The sequence below is a fragment of the Pezoporus wallicus genome, unplaced genomic scaffold, assembly GCF_028554395.1.
Source record: "Pezoporus wallicus isolate ANWC-B61680 ecotype Strahan unplaced genomic scaffold, APGP_CSIRO_Pwel_v1 contig_360, whole genome shotgun sequence".
Taxonomy (NCBI): Eukaryota; Metazoa; Chordata; class Aves; order Psittaciformes; family Psittacidae; genus Pezoporus; species Pezoporus wallicus.
The window spans coordinates 1,234,882-1,258,652 of record NW_026640059.1 but is presented as its reverse complement, the minus strand read 5'-3'; positions in this window follow the sequence as shown (position 1 = coordinate 1,258,652).

Here is a 23,771-nt window from a genome sequence, read left to right as displayed (position 1 = left end):
TAATAATGAGATTTTCAGGACATTCAGGAAGTCAGAATGTAGTATCCATAGCAAGAACATCTACACAGACCCACAAAAATGGGGGGCAAAAATGGCTCTGATTCTTCTGGCTTCTTCTTCAGAACTTTGACCAGCTGACTACAAATGTTTGTGCAGAATTCTCAGCAAAGTACTCCTTACAGTGTCCAGCAAGCAAGGGCTCTATCCATTTCAACAGCAACAAAATGTCCAATGGATACCTTCCACATATGCAGGGCAAACAAAAATCTGATGTCTTTATATGGAAATACAAAATGGTCTACATGTTGATTTATTTTTCTATAGCTCTCAGTTTACTGTGTGGTCCAATATGAAATCCTTATTCCTGTGAAATAACTGTTTTCTGATCTCTCTCCAGAAAGAAACCCAGAGAAACATTTTTATGGCTAGAACAAATTACAAAATATTTCATCATGCCTTAATATATGCACATTTGTAAGACAAAGGATTACTTAAACCAACTCTATCATTCATCTAAATTTTATTGTGGCCAGCAGTAATGGTATTTTTCCTATCTAAAAGGAGTGTCGCACAAACTGTTTGGTTTTGGCTTAATTGAAAAAACACAATCCTTTTTTACTACAACCTATTTTTACCACAACCTATTTTTACCACATATAGATATGATACAGATGCCTAATCACTGTTATTTGTTTTTAATTTTTCGGTGTAAGAGCTTTTAGCATTTCTCTGGTCTCAACTGCATATGAACCAATCAAAGCTAGTCAATCACAACTCCATTTGATTGTATATCCCAAAACAGTGGTTTCTTGTTTAGTTACACTGAGTGCTATCTCAATTAATCTATATTTATGTCTGCATTTTACTTGCATTTCTTCTTCCTCCACAGTAATTTTTAATAGTGTAATCCCTTGACTTCAGGTGGAGTTATTCCTGTTTTTTATTCTGACATAGTCAAAGGAGAATTAGGCTTACGTCTTTACAATCAGCTGAAAGTCTGTGTTAAAACCCCTTGGGAACTGTTTTGATGAAAGTGCGCGACTTATCATTTTGGAGGAAGCACTATGTTTTGAAGGAAACATTGTATTTTGAAGGAAGCATTGTAATAGTATCTCATGAGAGCAGTTCTTATTAATTGCGAGTTTTGTATGGCTTGGATTTATTAAAGTTTTTAATTTATTGCCTTTGCCACCACATGTAGTCTGTAATTTATGAAACACAAGACTATATACGTTTCCCAAAGACATTCTCTCTAATCATTTGCACAGAGATGCTTCCTAATCAGGACCAGCAACCTGGCCACTAACAACACTAGTATACAGACAAGCAAATAACAAAAGCATAGGTGCATCAATCTACACCAGCAGTAATACTGGTCAAAAAGATTTAGTAAGATTTTTCAACTCTTTCACACCCTCCGTTTGTCAGGAATTCAGAACACAGTCTGAGTGTTCTGAATGGACAGAGGAAGCACTTCCTAACAAAGCAGCCATTGTCAGAAATGAGAACAGGTCTAAGCAGCAATTCTGGGAGAGTAGTATTAATGGCTCACATCAGAACACTAGCCTGAGACATTCTGAAGAAATGGCAAGAAATAAACACTTGCTGTGTTGTAATTCAGAAAACTCTTCATGGAGCAGATTATTGTAAGGGTGATGGGGTAATATTTCATCAAAGCACATTCACAGGTAACATTAATGCTAGCAGACTCCTTATTAATACAGAAGATACTCATAAAGTTGACAGGCTGCTGTATGAAGCCCATACAGTCTCAGGTCCAACTACAGGAATATGTTTTCCAATGAGTGAAGAAGTTTCACACAGAGAAGGTTACACCTTTCTGTTTCAGCAACATTCGCTGTTTTGAATAAAATAAACAGAACAGATCTTTACAACGGTTTCAGTTGTAAGGGATTCTCAGCGATAATCTAGTCCAACCGCCTGACCAGTTCAGGTTTCTCCAAGTTAAAGCATGTTATTAAGGGCATTGTCCAAATGTCTCTTGGAGATTGCCAGTCTTGGGGCATGAACTACCTCTCTAGGAAGCCTGTTCCAGCATCTGACCACCCTCCCAGTAAAGAAATGCTGGCTGACCTCCAGTCTAAACCTACCCTGGTGCAGCTTGAACAATTCCCACACGTCCTGTCGCTGGATACCAGGGAGAATTGTTTTCTACCATGCAGCTGACTTCAACTTTTTGATCTCAGTTGTCTAAGCAATGCAAAATTTCAGATTAGTTTCATAATTACTCCTCCCAACACAAGAGATCACAGTGATTAGTGATTACTGTTGTGGCAACATAAGCACAAACAGCACACACCTGGCTCTGACGCAGGGCCTCTACCAACAGCAGTCATGAAACAATATCAGAAAAGATGAAATAGAAAAGACACAGTTTTTTACCAGACTGCATGCATCTCTTTCATACTTCCAAATAAGTAACTTTAAACTTTTCTTCAAAAAAAAGTTGTTTTATTTCTTTGTTCAGTATGTGGCCTGATGGCATCAACCAAAAACCAGTAATTTTCCTTACCTTTCAGTTAAAAAGGGTTTCATTTGTTTTTCCAAAGCTCTCCTAATATTCATTCTATTAGGCACCACATATCAACCATGGCTAGATCAAAGTCCGTCTATCCCCCAGTCCTTGCAGATATCAAATTTAACCGAAATAACTGAAATTTAACTGATTGAATTTGGTCTGTTCCAATTAATATTACTTTTTTTTATTATTTACATTTACAGTAATTCTTAGATACAGTGCAGGGTTCTTAAAGGACTTCAACACTAGAATTAACACTTCATAGCAAGAGATGTAAAAAACAAAGTGAATTAACTCTTCTCCTTCATAATAAAACAGCTCTTTCCCCTACTCCCTGTTGAAGAAGTCTTAATAAAAGAGTTTTTATTACAGGACAATGAAAGAAAACAGAAGCAAAATGCAGTATTTCAGGGCTTCCAGAGCATTTATGAAATCATGTAACCATTTCTGGCATGTGTACTTCTGACAGCATTTCTCCTAAGTGTACTTCACGACTGTTTAGACAAGGTTACTTAATATGATACCTGCCTAATGCTGTTCAGTCAGTTACATGACTCAGCTACGAGGTTTCTGAGAGCTTTCATGACCTAGTAGTAACCTCACATTTGTTACCAGAGCTACAGTTTACAATCTCAGAAATATTATTGCAGTCTTGATTGTGGCCTCACTTGGAATTTTTTTCAAAGACAAGGAGGTCTGTGCACAGACTGTGCATAAATCTCACCAGTAACACAGAGCTTCTTTCTTAAAATAAATTTGGGGAAATAGCATTCTCAATATACAGAAAACATTATCATTTTAAAGGGAACAGTTTTTCAGCCTCCTCCATTGCAAGTGTCCATTAAAAGGAAAGGCATAATTTTGTAAACAAATCATTCAAACACTTAATGTCAGTCCTTTCCAATCCCCCAAAATCAAAACACCACAAACATAAGGAATCACAAATTCAGTTAACACCATTCATGGTGAATAATTTAAAAACATAATACCTTTTTACCTTACTGCAAATAGATAAAATTTCCATTAATCCTGGAGAGACCTTTGTACTGTATGTTGATAATAAACTCTATTGCATGACCCACAGAAAAGACCTTGGGAGTCCTAAGCGGGAGTGAACAGTAATACACAGCAAATCCTGCAGCCAGTGGAGCCTCACACCTGCTTTATGTGAGCATTGCAAACTCCCACTACTGTAAGCAGAAGTTAGTCAGTAACTCCAGCTATTCCAGGAGGAAGCCCCAGAATGTAAATTTCACATAATTAATACATGTGCATGTTAAACTGTAAAAAGATTGCAATGCACTACATGGGTGCAATATTTATGATGAAGCTTCAAATCCTTTACTTCCTTCTGAATTGTTTCTACCTCAATATATATAGCTTAACATGTTATCTTCTACATCAGCTGATTTTCTTTTTTTTATTCTGCCTTATTACGAACTCATATTTTTACATCATGCAGTACAGCAAATTGAAAAATGCCTTTGTTTTTCTTGGAGGTACGTGAAGCATTTCTATGTGAGCAGCAACTAGTTTGCACACATTTTCTAGATACAATTGTGATATATATCCACAAGCACATATATATTTTTGGTGAGTTTGCAAAACTATGCATATTTTAAAAAAGCATTTTTCTTTGAAGGAAAAATGTGTTTTCTTTGTAGTAAGTAAAAATACATATGCTGATCTAGTAATATCCTTAGGGAAAAAAAAAGTTATACGAAATATGCTTAATCTATGTCTAGAGGGAAATGAAAAGACACAGAAAAGTCTAGATTTCTGAACAAGGGAATGTTTGATCTGCATATAATGAAAGTACTTTACAACCTTCACACCACTAGTTCATGTTGATGGACAGGAAGCTTAAGACTTTGAGTTGGACCTGGAGGAATGTAGTTAACTAAATCCATCCCCTTGCTTCAGAGATGAAAGCCACATCCTATACCACATCATCTCTCTATGGCTTTCTTGCACTGCTGCCAGCCATTTCAATATTTCTGTCTGTCAGAAAGGCAAATTTGCATCTATGGTATAGGCTGGAAAAAAGTTATAAGATTCTCTAATTTAAAACAAGACAAAAAAAACCCAACAACAGAAAAGCACAACATAGGAACACACACATATACATTAAAATTCACCTACCTAGTTGTAAAATGGTCAGCCAACTTTTGTAGCAACCAGAGAGGCTGCTTTGACAAATATTCCACGTGTGAGTATCCTCTGTGCTCGAAAGTCACTGAGGTTCTCATTGGTGTGCTTTCTGAATCCCTCAGTTCAAGCTGAGTAACAAGACAAAAATCCAAACTCTTGACATTCACCTGACATCAACTGTCTGCAAAATCACTGCTTTTGGTTGATTTTAATATTTTCCTCTGACTTCTGAGCTCTAGACAATTCTTATTCACTACTATTGCAAGGGCATCTGAAAACTACAGTAGGTCTCACTGTACCTGGCAGAGCAGAAACAGCCTTTTCACCAGAAAGCTTAGGATCTTAAGAGCCAAAAGGACTGAAATTAAACATGATTATATGACACACTCAGGGATTTAAATGCAAAAAGTCTGAGTTCTAGTCTTGTTCTAGCCTTACTTACAAGACTATCTTACTTTTCTTCATTTAGAAAACCACAAGACTTTTTGGCACTGATGCCTTAAATACAGGGATAAATTAAATATCACCTGTACATAAAGTATTTTGTAGGAACTAATTTGCAAAAAAACTGATTTTATACATAATTTAAAAAGAGGAATTAATTTCAGCAATTATTTTTTTCTAGCATATACAGAAAAGTATTTTTCTGGAAAAAATCATAATCTGTTCTTAAGTACATTAGACATATATCATAGTTATGTGTATAGGACTATGGAGCAACAGCTCCAGGTTGTCACTGACCAATTTTTCCTAATTTAGCAAAAGAAAGAATGGGTCTAAGAACAGAAGACCAATCTTAAGCCTACATCATTTTTATGCTGGCATCAGTTATACCTAACTATGAAAATAGCTAATGATACATGAAATCTGTCCTCGAACTATAATGATTCTGGAAGAGTAACAGAATGAAACTGCTGACTCATTCTAGTACTGCTCTATTGACTTATAATGTAATAATGTAGCATAAAACCATCCTCTAGTGGTGGTACTGTCTACCACGATGTGTTGCAGAACTGACTCTTAACGCTTTTGGCACTTTTGTTGCTCTTACTGAAATGTTTTAGTGGAGATACTAACAATAAGTGAATTCTTACTGAATTTCAGGAGATCCAATAGTATTTCTCTATACCCATGTTCTCTATACCCATGTTCTCTATAAATATCACGAAAAGTATTGCCAATAAAACAGTATTGCTGAAACACTTTCAGAAAAATAATATTTTTCACACAATTTAGACATATGGCATTCCAGATTTTGGAGACATCTATTTTATTATTCTTTCATATTCAGCAGTGAAAAAGTAAAGTTGTAAAATGGTAATCAAACATATGACATTTGTTACTCATCATCACTTCACTGAGATTCTGCCTTTTGTGAAGGCTATGGAGTTTATAAGGTTCTACAGTAAAAGGGAGAGGCACATCTCTTTCAGGAAAATAAGCCAGAGAGTGTAAAAGAACTGCGTAACAGGAGTATTTCATTGATATATGTCACTCTCTGGGGATGGATTTGCAGCCTTATGGACAGAGATTGCATTGTTCAGATAACTATAATCAGCAGCCTTCCAAGCCCTCCTTACACTGACCCTGACCTGCAGCCAGCAGTACAAAAACACATCTCCAGAAACTGGATGTTCAAGGCATTAACTTGTGCATTACCTTTGTTATCCATAAGGTCAAAGGTTGGTTTCTTTAATTTGAGAGCAACCAGTATGTTATGGTGACTAACACATAGTAAAGCTCTCTTAATTAGAATGAGCAGTGGAGAAAGAGAGATACATCAAACAAAATGGATAAGAGCAGCATCATAGCTGGGACTAAGGCTGCTGGGTTACAGCATTACTTCTTCCACCTCAAAATGAGTAGGCAGATGGACAAAAACATTCCTGCTCCACTACAGTACAAAAAGCCTTGCTCATTCGAACAGCTGTTCATCTTGATCAGGTTCAAGGATCTTTTCCTGAATTAATTCCTGCCCATTTTTTTTTTAAATCCAAGAATTCTTTTATGAATTCCCTCTTCACAAATACTTGAATGAATGCATTGCTTAAAAATACAGCCATTAGCATGCCAAGAGGAAGCAAAAAATTTCTGAAACTATATTATCACATATCACATTATAGCATTTATCAGGTACCCCTTTTTATTCCTGTTTGAAATGTCTCAATAAGGGCAGAGAACCATGACTCAGCTGGTCAACCTCATTATAAATAATGGAACAAACAGGCTCCATGCACTTTAACATCTTTATATATATCACGTGGTTTGTTTTTTCTTTAAAAACAACACCACACATTTTCCTCTTTCAAGGAACTTAAATTGTATTAATAAACTAAAAAAACTTTTGAAAAGAGTAGTTAAAAAATGAGCCACCTAACCCACATTAAAAGTGGATAAATCATGTAATTTTTTACAAGCTGTTAGAATTGCTGAATTTATAATACAGAACTACAAAACTGAGTTTTATTACTGAAAATGTTATCCAGCTCAAATTTGGACTAATTTTTCCCAACACTTGTGTATCACCAAGATCAGAACTTTTAAAGAGAAGATTTTTTTTCCATGGTTTTATGCAGAAAATAAGGTAAAAGTTTTGAAAGTTCTTTACATACATGTAATACAATGGTATTCAAAACAACAACTTTATGCATTCTTTTAGATTGTATATTACACATCTTCCCTTTGCTGTGTTTTCAGAGCATTCAGTACTTCTACATCTTTAGGTATAGACTTTTAATTTGTGGTTTTAACTCTGGAGATTTTCAGTGTAATCCCCACTGGACAACAGGTATCATCAACGGGCTATACAGACTGACAAAATTTGGAAGGTCAGTACCACAAAAATCTATCAGAAAGAACATCTAGATCTTCTTCTGAACTTTGATAGTTTCAGATTTCAAATTATCCTCAGTTTAACTGACCCTACAGCTGACAGGCCACATACACAAATAAACCTATGCTATATGAACTGTTAATATGCTAGCCAAGGAATAATATTCTTTACATTTACATTAGAATAGTATCTTCTTAACTTTCTTCTACTCCAGTTGTGTAGACATCAAGGCCTCATCCAAAATGAGGTAATTTTTTTTCATTGACTCCAGAGGGCTTTAACTGAAACCCTAATCTATTAACACATACCACACAACCCAAACCCTGCCCTCCTAATAAGAATTGATCAGGAAATTGAGCACAAGATAATGTCAGAACAAAACACCAAATCCACCCTGAAATATCAATTCCTGTGCTTGAATTTGGAATTGGCTTCTATTGCTCCCAAGAGAAGTTCACTTTCAGAACAACAAGCTATGATCTAATATAGCCTACTGCCCTGAGACTTTTGTTGTAGGTCCCATGGGGAAAGGTATCAAACTTGACTTTCTGTTTTGTTAGGTTACCTAATGATAATGAATTTAGTGTAGAATGATTAAATTTAAACTTCAAGTTGCTGATGAGGCTAAGTCAAACAAGCTACACAAACACAGAGTCATTTTATTTAATTCTCACCCAGCCCTGAGCATATCCCAGAGGTTCTTGAAGTCTCAATTATTTATTGATCATGGACAATAACCAAAACCACAGTAATTTTCAATCTTACCTCTTCTAAAACTTAAATATGAGGCTACTAAATTGTCCAAGTCAGTCTAGGCACAGTTTAGGGGAAAAACCACGCACCAAATTCAGTCACTCTATACAAAGAGGTTTTAGGTCAGTGTAATTAGCTGAAGAAAATACACTTTTAATAGCTTAAATCTAAAAGCACTCAGGGCTTTCAACAATGCTAAAAAATGCTTATAGAACACACACAAAAATCCCTTCAGTCTCACTTCAAGAAAATAAAGCTAACATCAAAAGCTCCCTTTGTAATTTCCTATTACAATACATTTTCTAACCAGCCATATGTATGGAAAGTGCACCAACAACTACATCACACATTCACCACACATGGAAATAATACTGGATAGCAGATACAACAGTGACATACAGAATATTTCCCTTTAGAAACTGTTGCTTTGCAGCAAATAGTATGTGACATTATAAGGTAGATCACTGGAATATCACAAAAGTTTTTCTTTCAGTGGGAGACTGCTATCTACATGGGTTCAGTTGACATACAAGAATATATATATATGGTTCAGCTTTGAACATCTTCACAATTTAAGCAACTCACAAGCCAGGTGACCATCAGTTTGCTCTAGCTGGGTCGGTGGCCCCATCAAAGATCAAGCCTGTTACCAGGTAGATCTGCTTGAGACTGGCTACCGGGCATTTTACTGATATAATCTCAGTTTGTTTCTGGAACAGGAATCAGTCAGTATTAAATGTCACTGAAAACAAACAAAAAAAAGAATACTCATAAAAGGAGTCTCATAATAATTATCTTTAAAAACTTCCTACATATCTTAGGTCTTCGCCTCTTACAATCAGGTTTTCAGCTGAGGCCTGAAGTCAGAGTTACTGACCTCAGACCTGCACTGACTTACCCCACTTGAAAATCTGGCTCACAAAGTGATGGCTGAAAAAGATTCTGAAGAATTTGAGAAAGAGATTCATTGCCCTTGCTCTGGAACACAGAAAGGCTGTATCGTTTCCAAGAACACTAGCCTCCAGGTTCAAACACACTAACCGGAAAATTCCTGGCTGCACAATTCTGGTAACTCTATACATCCCGAACATCATCATTTCTCTGGTTTGGGTATATGATGTATGCATTTGATTATGTAATTTTGACAGATCAGTGTATTTTCAAAAACTAAAAAAACATATCAAGTTGCTCTGAACAGTAACCATAATAATAAGATGAATAAGCACTGCAAAGAAAGAAATGTCCAAAAAGCCACAGTTAAGAGGCTGGCAAAAAGCAAAGTACCTCACAGTAAAAGATACAAAGAGCTCCTCCACTTACTTAGTTTACTTAAAAGACTGAGAGGTGACAGGGTGGATAAAATCCTAGTTTTAGGGGTCTTTAACCTAGTAGAAATGCATAATAAGGAAAAAACTGGGTGGGAGCAGAAGCCAAACAAATTCAGTATTAAAGACACACATTGTTAACGGTCTGAGCGGGAAATTAATAGAAGAAGCTACCAAGAGATCCTCCACTGTTTGATGTCCTCCGCCTATGACTGGATGTCTTTCTGAGAAGTGTATTTCAGGAAAAAATTATATTGTAGGTCTTAAGTGGATAAAACCAACCAGTGCACAACACATAAGAGAGCACACCTGATAATCAGAGTTCTTGTAGGGCCTTAAAAAAAACCCTAAAGATCTATTAACTGTACTGGCCAAACAGACAGAAAGGAGTTAGAGGACATATAAAACACAGTATTTGCATAGTGAGTTGTAAGAAGGCTTTGTAGTAGAGCAGGAAAGACTAGCCTCTGAACAGTATCATACTTGTAGCTGTTCAGAAATATCATAAAGGAAATCCACAGAATCCCAACAAATATTTATATAACTAATTCTTCACTTACACATTCCTAGAGATGTTTTTCGCAAAATGAATGACCTGAAATCAGTTTAGCAATCCAATACTTCAGAGTTTGTTTTATTAGTTATAAGCACGAGCAGAAGAGCCTATTAGCAGGACTACTGCTAAGCACTCAGGGCAGGAAGGGGCATTTCTCAAAACACCTCTCGTTTCACTGCATGCTTTACTGGCTTGTCTTTGGCCTATTAAATAATATACATTTCAAGAAGGCACAGTTTCACGTTTCTCCCATCAGAGCCATCACCTCTTCCTATTTATCACCCAAAGTGCCTTAATTCCTTAATCTAGTGTGTACTAAACCACTCTGACAATAACCTAAAGAGAGCATCCATTTGAAAGCACAGATTCAAACTACGATACATTCCAAAATGAAACTTGTTCTGCAGTGCTATGCCCTGAAACATCCATCTTATTTATCTTAATAAAACATCCATCTCTATTTATCTTAGAGGTCTCAATATAAATGTCTGATCGGGATGAATTTAAAGGGAAAGAGGTTGCAAACTAGGTTAACCATGATAATGCCTATCAATCTTTGGACTTCATGGTAACGCAAGCTTTGCAAAAAATAATCTTGTTAAGAAATAAAACTTACCCCCTTATGCCCTTGTGCTTCCCTTCATTTCTTTAAACACAGAGGAACCTTGGTGTCATGTTTTACCTTGTTTTTTCTCCCCCGCAGGCTGTTACAGCTCTCACTAGTGTGTGTGTGCGGGGGGGAATTCTTTGCAGTGGGCTCCAGTTGGGGGCTGGGGTAGGGGTGATGAAGGCTGCATTTGCCACTCTCTAAAGCCACAAATGAAGATGAAGTGTGAGATGTAATAGCAACCTCTGCTTCTTCATTGTTTTGAATTAAGAGACGGTAACATCTCCCACATCAGAGAAATCTATGTCACCAGCCTTCCACTGACAACTAAGCATACACATATGGGTGGGGTTGAAAAGGAAGAGAGAAGTTGCACAGACAGGATGAAGGCTCATCTCCTGCAACATCTCCAAGCTGGGGAATAAAGGGCAATATCCTTTCCAGTGGGAGATAACTGGAGAATTCCAGGGAATTTTGCCAGTGACAGTCAGCACTCAGCATACAGAGTGCAATGATCTGTAGGTCAGTGCTACCTGAACAACAAGGCAAATTGTGTTAGTAAACCAGTTTAACTGGCTACACTAAACAGCTTCAAACAAATAGTTGTCCTAAAAAAAAAACCACAAAAAAAAAACAACCAAACAATCACACAACCATAAAACCGCCCAAAACCTACACGAGCATATGCTGCCAGACACACTGTAGCTGTTATTAATAGGAAAATAAGAAACAAGGATCAGGGATTAACTGGGGGAAAAAAAACGGTTAAGCATTTTGCCACATTTTCATTTTATCATAATAATTTTGGTAGTGATAGTCTGTCGTGGTTTAAACCCAGTCAGGCAACTCGTTCACTCACTTCCCCCCCTTTCTTGCCCTCCCCCTGCTCCCGGAGGGACGGAGAGGAGAATCAAAAAGAATGCAACTCCCACGGGTTGAGATAAGAACAGTTTAGTAACTAAGGTATAACACAGATCACTATTGCTACCACCAGTGATAATAATGATAAAGGAAATAACAAGGGAAGAGAATACAACACCTCAGCACCAGCCGACCGATCACTCGCCCCCCAAGCCCGACCAAGCTCCGACCGATACCTCCTCCAACCCTGCAGTCTCCCAGCCCTTCCGGCTAACTCCCAGTTACATCTTGGGCATGACGTGCTGTGGTATGGAATACCTCTTTGGTCAGTTTGGGTCAGGTGTCCTGTCTCTGCTTCCTCCTGGCTTCCCCTCCTCCCTGGCAGAGCATGAGGCTCACAAAGTCCTTGGCCAAACCAAAACATCATTGTTATCAGCTCTGTTCCCAGGCTGAAAGTCAAAACACTGCACTGCACCAGCTACCAAGAAGGAGAAACATGACTGCTACTGCTGAACCCAGGACATAGTCAAACATATCATGAGGATAAAAATTACTCAGCCTTTCAGGTACAAAAATCTCTGGCAAGGAGAAGCTTTACAGGTATGAAATCTCTTGATGTCTAGATAATATGCAGGTAATAGAATAATATGAACTTCATTTTTACTAGCTCTTTGCTCATCCTTCTATGTCATAGTATATGTGGAATATTTCAGGACATTCTTGAAGATAATCTTAGCGCCCAGGTGTGGATCAAGGTAGGCAGAAAAAAAACAAGAGGGAGCAAGAACTGAAGAAGCTAGTTCTGTTCTGGCTAAGCTAGACCACATGATAATGCACACATCATCATTGGATCAGCTTTTCTCATAAGGCGGCAGCAGCTCTTATCCTTGCTGTTTTAATCCCAATTATATGACCTATGGCATATAGGAACTTTCCTTTTTTTTCCTAATAAATTAAAGGTAATAAGGTGAAACTAATCAATGAAACCATAAAGCCATATGGTATTGTGGTCCTGGATGGTAAGTTTACACTCTGAGAATCTGCAAATTAGCTGTGAAAATAAAAAACATTTAAAAATAGATGAAGCAGAGATAAAAGCCTTGGAACACATTGTAAAAATTACAGATTCCCAGACCCATTAATGTGAACTAAAAGCAAATGACAATGTGAGTAGAAACTTTATCAAATTCAGTAAAAGGTCCATTTCTTTTTCTATCCAAAAGAGGGTTTGTGATCATGAGCACCCCACAATGTCATATGTTATCTAGAAAGCCATATTGTGTCACCAGTTGATAAACATCATTGGGAGTCCAGTTTCCTTCTCAAGGGAAACTTCTGGGACTATCTTTGGTTCATCGCTGGGTCAGGTCACTTAAAGTTTTCACTGACCTGAACCTGATCCAAACCAAAGGATTGAAATTCCTGACCCACTCACCCCAAAGAACAACTTTAATGAAAAACTGAAACGGAATCATACAGTATATATGCCTGTGGAACTGCATCTGTCTGAAACAACCTCTGGAGAGCACCTGCCTCTTTTTATCAGGAGATCCCCTCTATTTACCATGGTATTGACTTGAAGAAGTGAGTCTCGTAGTCAGAAAGCTATTTTAATTTCATTGAGTTAGTCTAGTAAAAGTATGTGAATATAACTGCATTTTCAAGACATTCCTGGTAATTTGTTTGTAAAACTTCACTTAGTGTTTGTTTATGAAATCAGTTCTTTGAACAACCTAAACCCACTTGCAACAGCAGTGCTATTATTTTTGATAATACAAAAAGAATGATCAAACTAAATCTCTGGCCACTTCTAGCTCTCTGTAACAAATAGTTACAATTGTAGTCCTGCAATTCGGCATCCTGCCTGCTTTAACAGCTCTGTACTACCAGTAAGAATTTACTCAAATGCACCTTTAATCTCTTAAGAAGATTAAAACAGACTTAAAGCAGACACTGCACAAAATGTGGAAAGAGAAGCTGGTTTCAAAACTGCACAGGAAAGATGACTCCAGCTGAAACAAAACTAATAGATCCATAAACAATACTGTTATACTGTCATACTGAAGAGGATTCAAATACTCGTTATGGTTAACATTTCTGTGGTTTTACCCTCAAATTAGGAGATAACTAGGTGTTGGCCGAGGGCTTGAGGGACAGAGTGGGTTTTGTTTGTTTGTTCAAATACTAAATTATAAATACATGACTTGATGCTATATGGAAAATGAAAGCAGTACAGTACAGGGAGACCTTAGAGCAGCTTCCAGTAACTGAAAGGGGGCTACAAGAAAGCTGGAGATGGAGTCCTTAGAAGGGCATGTAGGAATAGGGCAAGGGGAATGTCTTTAAACTGAAAGAAAGTAGACTTAGATTAGACATTAAGAATTTCTTTACTGAGAGGGTGGTGAGACATTGGAATAGGTTGCCCAGAGAAGCTGTGGCTGCCCCATCCCCTGGAAGTGTTCAAGGCCAGGTTGAAGTGGGCTTTGAGCAACCTGATCTAGTAGGTGCCCCTGCCCATGGCAGGGGGGGTTGGAACTTAAGGTCCCTCCCAACTCAAACCATTCAATGATTCTATGAAAAATTCTAAAAGAGTTAAGAGAGTGCCTGAGTCTCAAAGCACAGTGCTGTGCAGAGACAGCTTGGAAACTGATCAAGCAAGCAGTGACCTATGTACAGCCAAAGAACAGGCCATTAACTACTAGACAAACAAAAACACCCCAGCTAAAGAAATACTTTGTTACTTTCCAGGAAGCAGCGCGTAGCACACCATCCTGCACCTTATAGGCACAACTGGCTGATACTCCCCGCAAAAACACTTCTTTAGAAGTAAAAACACTGTCCTCTCCTCTGCAGCATCAACATCCCTTCCCACTTTGTCGACACCAAGTTTCAGTCAGGTGAGGATTCCCCTGCTCTTTAATTTCTGCTACATACTAGGTAAATCACGAATAACACAATCCATCTGCATTGCTAAACTTGGTGCAAAACTGTAAAATTACTAAGATGTGTTTATGTAAAACATAAATATATGAAATATGTAAAATGTAATTTTACACAAAATACAGTATTTAATGTTACAGTAGGTTTATTTAAATCCCTGTTGACAACATGCAGAACCCTTACTAATTTACAAATACAACTTTACTTGTGCAACAATAACAGATATCCTGCATAAGCAAGATTGCTTGAAACCTCCCATCCTTTGGTTTTCTCAATCATTTATGACAGGTTCCTCAGTTATATTCAAGCTTTCCCTTTCATTACTCCCCTTTCGGTTTAATATATTTTTGTGTTTTCTTTAATTGGCTGTATCTAAGCTTCTTATTCCCGGGAATCCTTCTAATAACTGATTATTAGAACTAGCTTTAGAATGTTTATTTATGTTTATTTATTTATGATCATCAGACTTGTTTTCTTAGGTGTTTCTTGTGCCATGAACAGTGAAGTAAAACCTCCAGGATGTCTGGCACTAATAAGTTGGTCTCCTTTCTTTGCTAACAATTCAACATAATTTTTCTTACTGGTGGTTCAAAAATTTACTAGTTGCTGTAATATCTTTTTTTCTTATTGCAAAGTCATGTGAACAGCCTAAAATTTAACACATGCTATACATGTAAGTATAAACAATACATAAAACTCCTCCACTCATTAAATGTTATTAAAATACGTGTACTGACTCTCCAACAAATGCAGTTCTCAAAGGTTCATCATTGTATATGATGAATCTGACTTATACTGTCATTTCCAGCAGCAGGTCAATATTAATTTACTCGTTACATCCATCATTCGTGACCAGAACCACGTTATTACTAATTAAGTGAATTAACTCTGGGATTTATTTGACTTAAAGTCTTAAGAAGAGCCCATCTACCAATGGTGTACACCATTTCTTGGGACTGGTACACGTTTTCAGATTTGGAGTCACACAAATAACAGCTCAAGAGTTGTTACTAGGATGACTACTGTGCAGACATATATTCATGACATTCTCATCCTGGAACTTTCAAACACCGATCTCATAAAAACCATGAAACTTCAACTATGTACACATAACTCCCTTGTCATCTTTTTATGTTTCTTAGAAGCATGGGATTGTGCAGCACTTTGCAAAATAGTCTTTACTGTGTATTGCATGAGGTGTTTGTGACCTGCAGGCCTGAGCTGACTCCTGCTGAGGAACATACTGGACAACAGATGAACAGGTTTCCTCATGTATTATTGCATGAGTGAAAAACAGATAAATCCACCCTTCATTATCAAACCGAAAATAATTTAAGGGACAGGTGGGGAAAAGTTGTCACCAGAGAACACTAAATTATCTAAAGGAGTGATTTTGCAGGAGGACAGGAGCAGCAAAGGAGTGCCTTCCAAAGAAATGCAGGAGTACAAATTACAGCGTGGTGTCCAGAGTGGGGCATGTCAACAAACAAAGCAATGAAGAAAGAACAGAGAGCAACCACAAATTTAAGAAAAAGATCCAGACAAGACATAGTTATATAGAATTATAACTGAGCCCAAATACAAGAGCCAGTGAAGAGATTTGAAAGTGACAGATGAGTAAGACAAAACGTACAGTTTGAGCTGGTATTTTGAAGGGCTTTGGAAGTGATGAGTGAGTGACATCTGAGCAAGGCCTACATTTTATGCTACAAAAGCAGACAGAAAACTACATCACAAATAACAACATTTGTTATGAAGAAGACTGGAAAGTAATGATTTTTTTCAATCTGATATGGAGAAAAGCTCTGCAGCATTTTCATATGTCTAGTGATTAGGGTGGATTTTGGAAGAAAAAGAAAATTGAATAACAAGGTGTCAAGACTTTGCAAATGAAAGGATAATAGAAGAGAAAGAAATGGAACATAGAAAGGAAAAAAAGCTCCAATAATATCAAATATTTCTTCTTTTTTAATAGGAAGTAATTAGCAAAACTATAATCTCAAGAACTAAATGCAAAACTATAATATCAAGAGACTAAAGCTTTGCAGGAAGAGTAAAATAATTTGGCTTCTCATCATGGCTGTGACCTCAGCTTACACTTTAATACTTTCTGTGAACAGTGGCAGAACTGTGCTGAGGTTTGTGTCACTAGTGCTTGTGAAAACTTTCAGATTTCTCAGGAAAGGAAGATAAAACAATTTAAAGCACAAATGTTTAAGACTATAGGAGAGGAAGGATCCAGCCAATCTAATAAACAAATTTGTATTTAAAAAAAAACCCTAAAATCATAATGGCTTGCCAGCTTTAATTGTCACTTTTTGCCACTATATTAGCATATGTCTTAGGAAACAGTTCTCAGTCATATCTCTGCTTTTTCTGGCAAATAAATTCAGAGAACTTACATTTACTGCTTTAACTGTAATAGGAAAAAAGTGACTGACTTTATAAGCAAAACTTTAGTATCATCGGATTTTAATGTTATTTCAAAAAATGTAAAAAGGAGGCAGGAAAAATAACTGTCAGTTTAAATTCTTGTTGCAGTTGGTATGACTGCTAGGTGTGGTTCTCAATGAAAGAATATCAGTTGAATGAAAATGCTCCCTGAATTAAAATTCTTAGAGAAAAATGTGAATCTATTGAATTCAATTCCCCCATCATTAAGATGATGAATGACATCCTGAACAGCAAAATTAAGTATGTTTATTTGGCTAGGTAGCTTAGTGGACACATGGTAAATTCTGCTTGTCCCCACTGGAAAACACTGCCAATATTGTAAAAGTTGCAGTTTCATTCTGCCAGCATATCCATTGCTGTATAAAACATGAATGCAACTATTAGAAAAACATCTGCAGTGATCTCTTCGCACTGAGAGTAGTCATCTGAATTCACTAACTTGACTGTTAACTGTAGTTAAATCAATTTCGTCTTAAAATACCTCTCACATCCAAGTGGTCTAACAAGACTGGATTGATGTTTAGCAGTGAAAAAAAAACAGCAGCCTTTAAATTCAAGAATAAGTTTTGACACCAACTATTTGTTATGCTGCTTTTTTATATGCTAAGCACTAAAAAAGAAAAGGGTTGGGGTAAAATATTTTTACCTCCAAGTTCTTAAGTCTCAAGAATTCACTACAGACAGGCATGATACCGGAGAACCTTGTGTCAGAGTATGCGGATATTAAAATCCCGATGAAAACACTGATTTAGCCCCTTTATTTTTAATTATTAGTGATGGAGAGATCATAAGATCACTTGTGAAATACCTATTCATAACAATTCTCAAAGCGGAAGAAATCAGACTCAAAATTTAGTTGGAAGATCCACATTTCAGGATGAAATTCATGAGTATTAATTATTTGTTTATTTACAATACATCAAGATACATATGAAGCGCATAAACAAATCAGTCAAATGCTGTATTGCAAATGCTCCTTTTTAGGAATGAAAACTCTAAAATGCTTTTGCACCCAACTTCACACAGCTTACCTAAACTGCAGTTCAAATACTCTGGAAGGACTTCTTTTATGCCACAGATGAGTAAGATTGGATGCTTTACTGTGGTTGTCAATGTAAAATTTCATTATTTTGGCATTTATATTAAACATATTGAAAGGATGCACTTTCTAGATACAACTGAAATCATTATAAGAACACAGAAGGAAAATAAAACCCTTGTTTTGCTTTGCCTGCACATGTGGATTTTTACTCTGTCTTTACCTCAATCTACAAGTTTTCTCACTTATAACCTCCCAAATCTTTGCCCCATCCTGCCAGGAGAAACAAAGTGAGCAACCGTGTGGTTGCTTAGTTGCCAGCCATGATACCAATCCAGATTATTCTGGTGCAAACAGCAACTATGAGTCAGCTGTTTTCAAGAAGCTGCTGTGTCCACAGAAGAGGATTCATCTCACTTTCCTTGAAGTCATGGGGAAACATCTCGCCTCTCTCCAGTTCCAATTGTATCACTCACTGTAGTAAAATGAAATAGTCATTTGTGTTTAAACCTGACCTGTCCCTTGACTTCCCCAGTTCACATTTTCCTCTACTGTTTTACTTCCATAAAGCCTAAATCCACAACTGAACTCTGTGACAATTGCTATGCAAGGTCAGCAACAACAGACAAATCTCTGTAAGGGATTACCAAGAAAGAAAAGGAATTTTCAAAAGATGTCAGGCATTTTCACAGGCTACAATGAAAGATTAAGCCAATGAGGAAAAGACAAACTTACCCACCCAATTCTTAATTTCACCTTTGGACAAGTGCTATGTGTTTGTGAAGTCTCTCATAGATACTGCATAGCATAGAGGCAGAAAACCAAAGAATTTTCCTCAAAACTTTACACAGAACCATAGAATTCTGGTTTTGACTCTTCCTTACTGTAATATAAATTGAACTTCTTAGGAAAGCCATGCCAGATCTTTCAAAAGACTGCTCAGTCTCCCTCCTTCCCCAGCTTATTTTGGCCACAACTGCAGGCCAGCTTTTGTAGGACAACGCAGGTTTATAATTACCAGGAGTAGGAAAGGTTGCTAGGTCACTACCACTTGTCCCTCAGTAGCTCCCAACTTTAATAATGACTAAAGCAGGTCTTGCAGACTAACAGGTCTAAAAGCTCTAATAGCTTTTGCTTTTGGCAGCAAAGCATGAGAGGTTACTGCAACAGGACACATTGTTTAGCTAAAGTGAGTGCCTCCATGAACTGCAAGATGTGGCGTTCAGCACTTTATCAGGACTAGGGATATTAACACAACAGTTTCATGTACACTACCCAGATGCTCCACCTAGAAATCTTATCTTGTATAGTTACAGTCCTCATAAAAGTCCACTGAAAACTTGGCAAATAAGCTGCTGGCTACCACCATCCCAATATACAAATACACCAAGTTTTTCCATCCCTGAACTTTCCCTAGAACAGTTCAGCACATCACTAATTGAAAGTAAATAAAAGTTTTAATGATTTGAGCCTATATAAACCTTTTTTCAATTCAAAAGCTATAAGTCTCTTAAGGATAAAAACCACTTGCATAAAATCACTGCAGCAGAGCACAATCAATCCCTCTATCTCCATTTGTTTGCTTTAGTGCTTTTACAGGGTTCCTTCAATTCTCAGGTCCAGATCAATCATTTGTTAAAGAAAGAAATGAACAAGCTTGGGTGCCTCAGCAGAATACTGATAGGAAACAGTGTCAGCTCATTTTAACTAAGGACAACAGCCAACTCAGAATGAACATTATTTTTCCTCCTCTCATGCTTGCTAGAAGACCTGATAAAATCTACCACCAAGGTGAACAAGAGTAAAGAAAGAAAAAAAAAAAGGAAGTGTTTCCTAACAACTCATTTATGCTTCTCATGTGGCTTTTATTGAATATTTCAGCTTTGCTTTTTGAAATTGTTTGTTGCATTGTCATATACAGTGACAGTATATTCTTCTTATTATCTATCGTCAGCATTATTGGATGAATATTTATTCAAGACTACACCATTGCAAACCTATTGATTTAATTGCCTTACCTGACATAGAGGTCAAGGAATGTGCAAGCGATGCACAAGTTCATTACAAGCAGACAAGGGACTAAAGTAAAAAGAGTGTTAAGTCAGAGCCACTTACTTCACTCGTGGACTACATATGTTTTTAGTGTTGAGACTAAGGACAAGCATATTATGAGGTACAAGTGGTACAAACACAGGTCTTTCATCAGTAAAGTAAGGGAAGAAAATGTTACTCCTATGATTAAACTTCTTAATTGCTTTCATTTCCCCACATTAATTTCCTTTATGCCAAAGACCTGTCACTTTGACATCTGCACCCCGTAACACCTCAGTGCCATCAGTAACTCTCTGCCATTCACAAAACACTGCTTCCAGCAATGTTTACAGATCAGCTACAAAAAACTCCAAAAGCAAATAGCAGCACTATGAATACAGCTGGGAGCCTCATGATGAGGTCAAATACTATCTAAATGGTACCAATGGTACTCCACAACTGATAAGAGGAATTATCAAGGAAATGGTGCAATACCCACTGAAAGTCACTGAAATTACATCCAGGGACAATATTTAAACCAAAGTTCTACTGGTATCACTTTATTCTTTTTGGCCGTCATTGCTAGATTAATTCCATATCTCTACTTGCACTTTTCCATTACAATTTATTACCTCAGCCAAAGGGTAACAAAATACCTTGGCTTTCCACTGGATTTTAACAAGTTTTTCTCCTGCCTTTCTGACTGAAGAACTAAGGAAGCTACATGGACACTGCAGTGGAACACTGATTGATATGCACTAATTCTCTTCCATAGTACAAAGAAAATTTGTATGCATTTGGAGGAAGGTGTTCTATTTTCAGACACATCAAATGACTGACTGCAATTCTACTTGGAGAGACTGAAATGACATGAGAAATATGACTCCTACCATTTAGCAAATTCCCCCAGGTCTCGGTTTTCCCAGCAATTGTTCTTTTTCTGATCAAAGGAGATTCAAGTTTAACCTTCTCTGAAACAATAGCCAAAGAAAATAGGCAGCTTCATGGGGTATTGTACAGTGACATGTTCATCACCTACTTCTTCCAACACGCTTTTTCCTTTCTCTAGAGTGATGAAGGCTAATAGACCCTGCTATTCAAGAGCTGTATCTCTGAGCTACATCTCTGTAAAGAGACATCTGTGCTTTACATAAATATCTCTACTTTTTGTGTTTTCTTCCAAGCAGACTCTATGCAGCAGATCATATACGAAACTGACTCAGCCATGCTGCAAGTTCTCCCGTTCTCTCCCCTCTGATGGTGAGAGGAATGTCCTAAGAATTTTCCCCTAAGACACAGGCTGCAGAGTAAATTTCAGATGTCTGTATAGTATGTAATTAATTGGCATTCATTAATTAGGTAGTCTAATGCTTCACTCTAAGTAAAAGATTAGATTCTTCTTGGGAGCATTATTAACTGGATTCAGCTTCATTTTCTATCAGGATACACCAGCTGCAGGAAAAAGCCTCATGTGCACTTCCTGTCCAAAAAGGTCATTTCTTTGTCTAAATATAAATCAGTGGATCTTTATACTAGATGTTTGTGTATGTAAACAGAAACCAAGGTCTTATCCCCAGCCACATGCTTTTCTTAAATGGACATGTAGGCTCAGAAACATTTATGAACTTTGAATTCTCAGTTCCTCAAAACTGCTGTTTTATCACAAATGTCACTGTCTATGTGTTCTGAAGGTCACAGATCCAAAACAAAGAGGAAGACAAGTTTCCATGACTTGATTTTTTTCAGCCAGCTTTAAAAGCAGTGCATATATTCCTCAGTGCAGCTTTATGGGACATTATCGGAGGAAGTCAGTTCTTTCTCCAAGGCTACAGGTAATAAAGAACTACCTATAAATCAACCAAACAAACTTTAAGAAACTTAAAGGCAACAAACTGACATGTTCTGGCAGCAGTGATCTTATTCTTTCAGATAATTCCCATTTCCCAGATTCCTTATTTCCTGTCATGAGAATGGCATACTTAAGTATTGAAGCACTTGTATATCCAGTGTATGACAGCTAGGACTGCTGCACTGCCCTTTCATTTTCTTTTTTTCTTTTCTTTTTTTGACAAGATTGCAATTTCACAGAGGCATATAAGATTAATGAGAAAGAAAACAAAAACAGTAGAGCAATCAAATTAAACAACATGAATGGGTCAAACATTTTCAGTGTATTCCTCTTTTACTGTTAGATCAACCCATTAAAACCTGGCAGCTGATGCCACGGCCAAATTATTAGGAAGGAAAAAAAAAGCCTTTATCTTGGTAATGGACATTAACTGATAGGATAGCTAATTTAGTGGAAATTATTAGCCTCTAAAAGTATGCAGAGAAGCAAGACAAAAGGTTAACCTACCTAAAGAGGAGTAACAGTGTTGTTTTTAACTAATCCTCCTAGTTTGAGATGGTGTTCACATTTGCCTATTTAGAAATGAGCATTTTGCTTGTAACATACATTCTAGCGATAGAGGCTTTAATTGTCTTTATTTCATCTCTTTCATCATTCATTTAGAATTTCATTCACTATAGACATATTTCCTAAGTCTGAATGAAGTCTTTTTATTTGACTTAAAGGAGGTACACAACTATTAAACTTCATTTATCAGATTTCTAATCAAAGATACTCTTAGTCAAATCTAGAAAAGTGCATTTGAGATGGGAAATATGATTTCTTATTAAAAAATGATCTTATTAAAAAACATACATTTGTGATGGGATGGTGAGGGACAGGAGGAATAAAGGATTCTGAACACAGCCTTAACAGAAGAACAGTCATTCCCTCCTCGAAACAGTGGCTTAACAAATAAAGACAAAGCTTAAAGATGGTCAGACTCCAGTGAACTTGGAAACCCACAGATTTCCTTAGTCTTTACTCTGAGTTTCTCTTTTCTAGATATTCTCCAATTTCTCCTCCCTTTTGTCTCTCAGTCACTAACCAATTTCTGTGCTCTGAAGTAATGAGAACTCCATTAATTGTACTCCAGTGCCTGCCTGTTCAGCATTACTGCCCCTTGATTGGTGCCCCCCACTGTTATACCCTCTGAGCAATTAGCCAGTCTGCTAATTTCACTTCCCTCTGTGTAAAGTGTTTTATGGAGAAGAATCACTGGCTCTTATAACACAAGATGCGGCAGCTTTGATATATCCCATACCAGCACCACCACCTGCTCCACCAGTGCTGTGCAATTCAGTGTGAAGGGATATTAAGAGCTAGTGTGAAATGCTGCCAAAGCAATTTGGACCAAACCCAGTTTTCAGGCATTTCCTGCAAATATGTCCTCTTCCTGAAAATCTGAACGCCCAGATTTTGGTCTGCTCTAGCTTCTGCTTTGATGCAGAGAACTGTATGTACTGCTTGGAAACCGGCGTGGCGAGTCCCAGACAGGCTGGCTGTAGTGGATTATAGCACCAGAGAGAGTAAGAAAACCACTTAGGCTCCCCACTTCACCCATTGGACTCAAGTTCCTGACACCCTGACCTATTAACAGAAAACAGTAATATAACTGCAAATGGGTATTCTGTCTGTCACTGCCCCATTCATAATATATCTCAAAGATAATTTCTCCAACAGGAAAGACATCAAAGACAAAGCACATCACCACTGTGGAAGACAAAGCTTTTCACTCTGCTCTGCAATTCCGGCACAGGACATGGGACTACTTACCCTGTATGTTAAATACAG